Source organism: Desmodus rotundus, chromosome 5 (assembly GCF_022682495.2).
Source record: "Desmodus rotundus isolate HL8 chromosome 5, HLdesRot8A.1, whole genome shotgun sequence".
Classification (NCBI taxonomy): domain Eukaryota; kingdom Metazoa; phylum Chordata; class Mammalia; order Chiroptera; family Phyllostomidae; genus Desmodus; species Desmodus rotundus.
In genome coordinates, this window is record NC_071391.1 from 38,129,451 (window position 1) to 38,135,533 (window position 6,083).

The 6,083-nt window shown below is 44.4% G+C and overlaps 1 non-coding gene across 1 annotated transcript; it reads right to left on the minus strand.

Moving 5' to 3' along the window:
• Positions 1-4,264: 4,264 nt before the first annotated feature.
• LOC112303504 (U6 spliceosomal RNA) lies at positions 4,265-4,366 on the minus strand. Its single transcript, XR_002974653.2, has one exon. It is a non-coding gene; the product is annotated as a U6 spliceosomal RNA (small nuclear RNA).
• Between the last annotated feature and the right edge of the window lie 1,717 nt (positions 4,367-6,083).

The window sequence follows — 6,083 nt, forward strand, 5'->3', positions numbered from 1 at the left end:
TGTTGTGACTCCTTTCCTGTACACCATGCTCCACCACTCCTTATGCCTTCCTCCTCACAATGTGGTTTCTTCTCTCAGTAAGGCTCTCCCTTATTTTTGTTCAACTAGCCTTTGTTCACTTTGACCTCTTTGCCTTGGAAGTTCTCCCGCACCTGGCTGGCTCCCTCCCACCCTCTGTGAGTTCAAGAGTTGCCTTCCAACCTCTCGCAATACCTCAGGCACAGCCTTGGCTTCACCTTTCACCTCTGTCTATTGGTTACTAGCCTATATCCCCCTGTAGTTTATGGAAAAGAGGGATTGCATGTTATTATTATTTTTTATTTCCTGCCCCTAGCTCAGTGATTGGTATTTAAAAGAAATGCAGTGAAGGTTTGTGGACTGGAAGATATTATAGTTCTCATAAAAACCACACTGGCAGAGCTATCTTTCTATACATAGGTCTGATGACAACTTTTCTCTACTGAGATGTTTCTTCTGAAACAATGAGGACTATATTCAGAATAAGCCACAAAACTGGAAGCCCACTTCCTTGCAGGACCAGGGAGAGCCTAGCTGAGGAGATCTTTAACCCAGGTGACCTGAGGCAGTAGCCTCAGGGAGAACAGAAATCGGGAGATAGGGAAGCAAAGTCCCAGCTGGGTGACTGTCATGCTTCGTTAGCCACTTCTTGGGGGAACAACTGTCTTAACTCTTCTTGTGACAAGCCAGCTCTGTCTGTTCAACCCCATCTGCTTGTTGAGAACCTCCTGGTGGAGCATGAGAACCTTCTTCACCCCCTTCAGTGACCTAAGGTGGGGGAGCTGTCAGTTATGTCCCCAGGAGGTCATTAAACACCTGGGAGAGTAAGTCCCATTGTAGAGCGGTGACACCCAGCCCTGGGCAGCACCCAAACCTCACTATGTGCAGGCTATACCCCCAGTAACTGAACCAGAGTGCCTGGTGGTGGGACCCGGGTGTCAGCAATGTGTAAAATTCTCCAGGTGGCTCCAGTGTGCAGCAAGGCGGAGAACCGCTACTGCAGGAGTGGGGGTGACGCCGCACTGGGCTGGAAGAAAGAATTAAACTCATCACCTGTCCTTTTCTCTTCTGGACCAGATGTACTTCCTTTTTAAATAACATTTATAGATTAAGCCACTTTCCCAAATCTAGTCTGTAATAGGCAAATCAGTGTTTACTCTCTAGCTTTTCTTCATCTCTTTGGCTTGCATGTTTTCTGGGTAACTTGGGCTAGCCGTTACTGCTGTGACCGAGAGCAGGAGTTCCAGCCGACGTGGTGGAGCAGGCAGGCTCTCAGTTGCAAGCAACAAAAATCAATTGTTCTTGTTAATAGGAAAGGAGAGTTAAGTAGAAAACGGATTTTTACAACATGAAAACACATAAATATATATAACATAAAGTTTGCAATTTTAACTATTCTTAAATTTACAATCCAGTGGCATTAATTACATTCACAATGTGCCACCATCACCACTATTTTCAAAACTGTTTCATCAACGTATGAAGAAACTCTGTATCCACTAAGCAATAAATCTCCACTTTCCCTCTTCCCTCGGCCCTTAGTAACCTGAATACTCCTTTCCGTCTCTATGAGTTTGCCTGCTCTAGATATCTCATGCAAGTGGGATTAGGAAATATTTGTGGGGTGCCTTCGGTCGGCCTCACTTCACTTAGCACACCGTCTTCAACGTTTATCCACGTCGTAGCCTGTATCAGTATTTCTTTCCTCTCAATGGCCGAATAAGGTTTCACTGAATGGGTATATCACATTTTTAATCCAAAAAAATGAACTTTTAAAGGATATTGAGTAGGTTCAGTAGAATAAAGCTTGGAGCCTGTATAGCCAATGTGGGGCTTCAGGTTCTGTAGGAACTTTGGCTCTGAGGAGACACCTGGGTGTTGCATCGAAGCTGCCTCTCTGCCGTGTGGTCTTGGGTAGAATGCTCTGAGCCCGTCCCCATCTGTAACATAGGGATAAAGCATCTTGTTTAGTCATCTGAGATAATCCATGTAAATTGCTCAGCATAAATTGTGACACAAATAAAGGTGCTCATGAATGTTACCTATTATCGTGGTTCGTGAAATTATTATTTATGTTTCTTCCTAATACAAAATCAGACAGGTAGAACTTTTTCTAAAACATCTCCTCCTAAGGAAAGAAATAAAACTGAGGTACTTTTTTGTACATGATTTAATTGCTTTGGGAGTGGGGGGTGGGTACTTAGAACTTCTGAGGAAAGGAAGAAGGCTCCTCTGCTGGCTAAGAGGGACAGACACTACCCTGGGCCATCCAGCCTGGTACCCTCTTCAGAGGGGGCAGCTTTAGGGCTTTACTTTCAAAATACAAGCCCACCCCATGGAAGCACAAAAGGGCCAGGTGGGTGGAGGAGATGTCTGATGAAAGGAAATAAGACATAGTTCCTTTGGACCTGAAGTCCTGTGGACTCTAACCAGATTTCCCTGCAATGGGAACTAGTTAGAGCCTGGGAGGATGTCATGGTCCTTTGGAAGTAGGTGGACCTGGTTTCAAACTCCAGCTCTGTTGTTTACAGGTCAAGTTTCCCGTCTGACAGGCTGAAAGGGGTCACCTCTGGGAGATGCACGGGGTGCACAGCACCCAGGAGATCCACTGCACAAGGACGCTATGGCCAGAAGTGCCATCGTGGAGCCCCCAGAAGAAGCCAGAACATCAGGCTGAGGTGTCTTGTTGCTCGTTAGTCTTTCGCTCCCTCTGGCCTCTCTGCATAGTTGGCTCAGACATCTTGGCAGTGGGGAGCCTTTGGTGTGGTCTTTCGTCCTCAGTAAGGAAGGAGCACAACAACCGTCCATCCATTGCTGGTTGAGACCCAGTAATTCTGGGTAAGCCCTTGAGCCAGCTTGAGCAACCTTGTAATGCAGCTCTGCCCTCTGATTCCTAAAAGTGTTTTACTTAGTTGTAACATGTTTTTTTTGTATAAACCTTGTTAAAACAAAATAATCTTCACCCACAATTCAGAAATCAAATTTGTATGCTGCGTTTTGACATTGCTCTTGCCACTGGCTAGCAAGGCCCTGGGAGTGCTGGCTGTACACTAGCAGGTGTTTCCGGAGACCCATCCCCGGTGTACAGGGCTGTGTTGTAACACTGGCTATAGTAGTAATGACCTCTCCCACAATACAGATTTGTTAACTCCATCACTGAATTAATTCTTTTCAAAAACCCTTCGTGGTTAGCATGTGATGGGAGACTGGCCTCTTTCTTCACAGATGTGGAAACTGGAACTCAGATGTCAATTACCAACAAATGGTCTATCTGGGGTCAGTATACACACTTCTGACTTCTGGTCCAGCGGTCAATTACTTCCCTCAATAAAGATGGGCAATGTGGGAACTCCAAATTTTATTGACTTGGGGGTTTGTGATATGGTTCCAGGGAGGTCACCTGACCTCCCTCTGCCTAAAAAGGGGGCAAATCTGTGATCTTTTTCTTTCTCCAAATTTCCAAAAAGGAAGCACCTCTCAGCCTGAGCCTATTTTGTAGGCAATAAGGTATGCAGGTAGCTCATTGCCTGTGCCCCGGGGCAGCAGTAAATTGATATTTGCTGATCTCCAAGCCTCTGGCAGAGATGGGGAGGGAGGGCTGGGAATGTGGCATTTCTTTAAATAACCACACCTGGTTCTAAGAGCAGAAGGCTTGGCATGTCCCTGTAGCCTCATCAATTACTGTCAACCTTTGCAAAGGGAGCCCCAGGAGAGAGGATCTCCTCACACTCTTAAGATTATTTATAGGCATCCCATCCTGTCCACACTCTGGGGGGCATATGGTTTCCTCTGCAGCCGCCTCCTTCCAGATGTGCTTATATTCTTCCAGGCCCAGCGGAATGCATCCTTCAGCCCCTCCGCTACGTGGAGCAGAGGGGATGCTCAGCGCTGGAACATAATGAAGATGTGGAAGGGGAGACATGGGCAGGATGCCTGAATCCCTCAGTTAGAGTCATGTATCTCCCAGCAAACACTGATTGAATAGCCACTTTGCTGCCGAGGAGGCAATTCAGTGTGGTGGTTAAATAAACATGCTTTGCAAGCAGATAAACCTGGATTTAAATGCCAGCTCTGCCATTTACAAGCTGTGTGGCTTTCACTAAGTTACTTAAAGCTTCCGCCTCCATTTCCTTATCTGTAAAATGGGATAATAATACCTTCTCTCAGGGTCATTGCGAGGCTTGAATGTAATGCCTGACACAGCAGGTGATAGGTAGGTATATGGTGCCAATTTTTAAAAAAAATTTAAAATATGGAACACTTCATGAATTTTTATGTCATCTTTGCCCAGGGCCATGCTATCTTTGTATCCTTCCCATTTTAGGATATGTGCTACAGAAGCAAACACTGCTGCCTTGCCTATTCCTATAAGACACTGCTAGTTTCTCTCTCTCTCTCCCTCTGTCTCATTCTCTGTGTACAGAAACCCAGGGGTAGGACAGGTCAGAGGGGACATCTTGGTGGGAGAGGTGATTGAGCTAACTGAGTGTTCGAAATATGTTGCTGGATATGCCAGCAGGGTGCCCACCGCCTGACTGTGGGTTGGCAGAATGCCCTAGACCAGATTTTAGGAAAAGCTGTTTTAGCCTGGGAAAGTGGCCTGGGCTGCCAGTGTCCAGCAGGAAGGCCTGGCAGCCTCTCCAGATGGAGAGGTCTGTCGGCATGCCACCCTGAGTGGAGCATCTGTATTACCAGCTAACCCAGCCCCAGCAAAAGTGAGGCTGCCTAAAATGACCAAAAGAAAAGGAACATTTTGGGTGAGTTATCTGCAGTTAATGGATCTTTTACTCAGCGCTCAGATTTCCACAGCTGTTTCTAAAATTTTTTTTCAGTTGAATTGAAGTAAGATTCCCACATAGCAAGTGGTTGGTATTTCTCATAGTCTCTTCAATTGATAGATTCCCCGGCTCCCTTTTTACCCCCTTGCAATTCATTTGTTGAAGAGACCAGGTCATTTCCCATTTTGCAGATAGGATTGCATTCCTGTGATTCCCTTGCTGAGCCATAAAGCATAAAAAAATCTTGCCATTTGCGACAGTGTGAATGGACTTCGAGGACATTATGCTAAGTGACGTAAGTCAGACAGGGAATGACAAATACTGAATGATTCCACTTATATATGGAATCTAAAACAACCAACCAACCCAAACCCCTGAATTCTTACATGCAGAGAACAGATTGGGGGCGAAATGAGTGAAGGTGGTCAAAAAGTACAAACTTCCAGTTAAAAAATAAGTAAGTCCTGGGCATGTAATGTATAGCATGTTGACTATAGTTAATAAAACTGTATTGTACATTTTAAAGTTGCTAAGAGAGATCTTAAAAGTTATCATCACAAGAAAAAATTGTAACTATGCAGGGTGACACATGTTAACTAGACTTACTGTGATGATAGTTTCACAATATATGAAAATATCAAATAATTATGTTGTACACTAATGTAATACTATGTGTCAATTATATCTCAATTAAAATGTTTTTAAAAATAGGGAAACAATTATTTTTCCAAAGTGTTATACCATTAACAATCCACCAAGGATATATGAGTGTTCCAGTTGCTTTGTATCCTCATGGACAAACAGTGTCATCAATCTTTCAGTCATTCTCACAGTTCCGGGTACCGAAGTCCAAGGTCACGGTGTCGGTGGGTTTAGTTTCCTCTTGGCTTGCAGACGGCTACTTCGTGTGTGTCTTCACATTGCTTTTCCTCTGTGTGTGAGCATCCGTGGTGCCTTTTTGTGTGCCCACAATTTCCTCTTTACCTAAGAATACTAGTCATATTGGATTATATATGGAATCTAAAACAATATAGTCAAATATGACTAAGAATACTAGTCATATTGGATTAGGGCTCACCCCCAAAGCTTCATTTTGACTTAATCACCTCTTTAAAGGCCCTGTCTCCAGATAGGTCATTCCTGAGGTGCTGGGACTTAAGGCTTCAACATGTAATTCTTTGGAGGGACACAGTTCAGGTTATAACAGGACTGTATTGGATCTATAAATCAGTGTTGAGATGATTGACTTCTTAACAATATCGCCTTCCAATCCAAGAACATGTTATG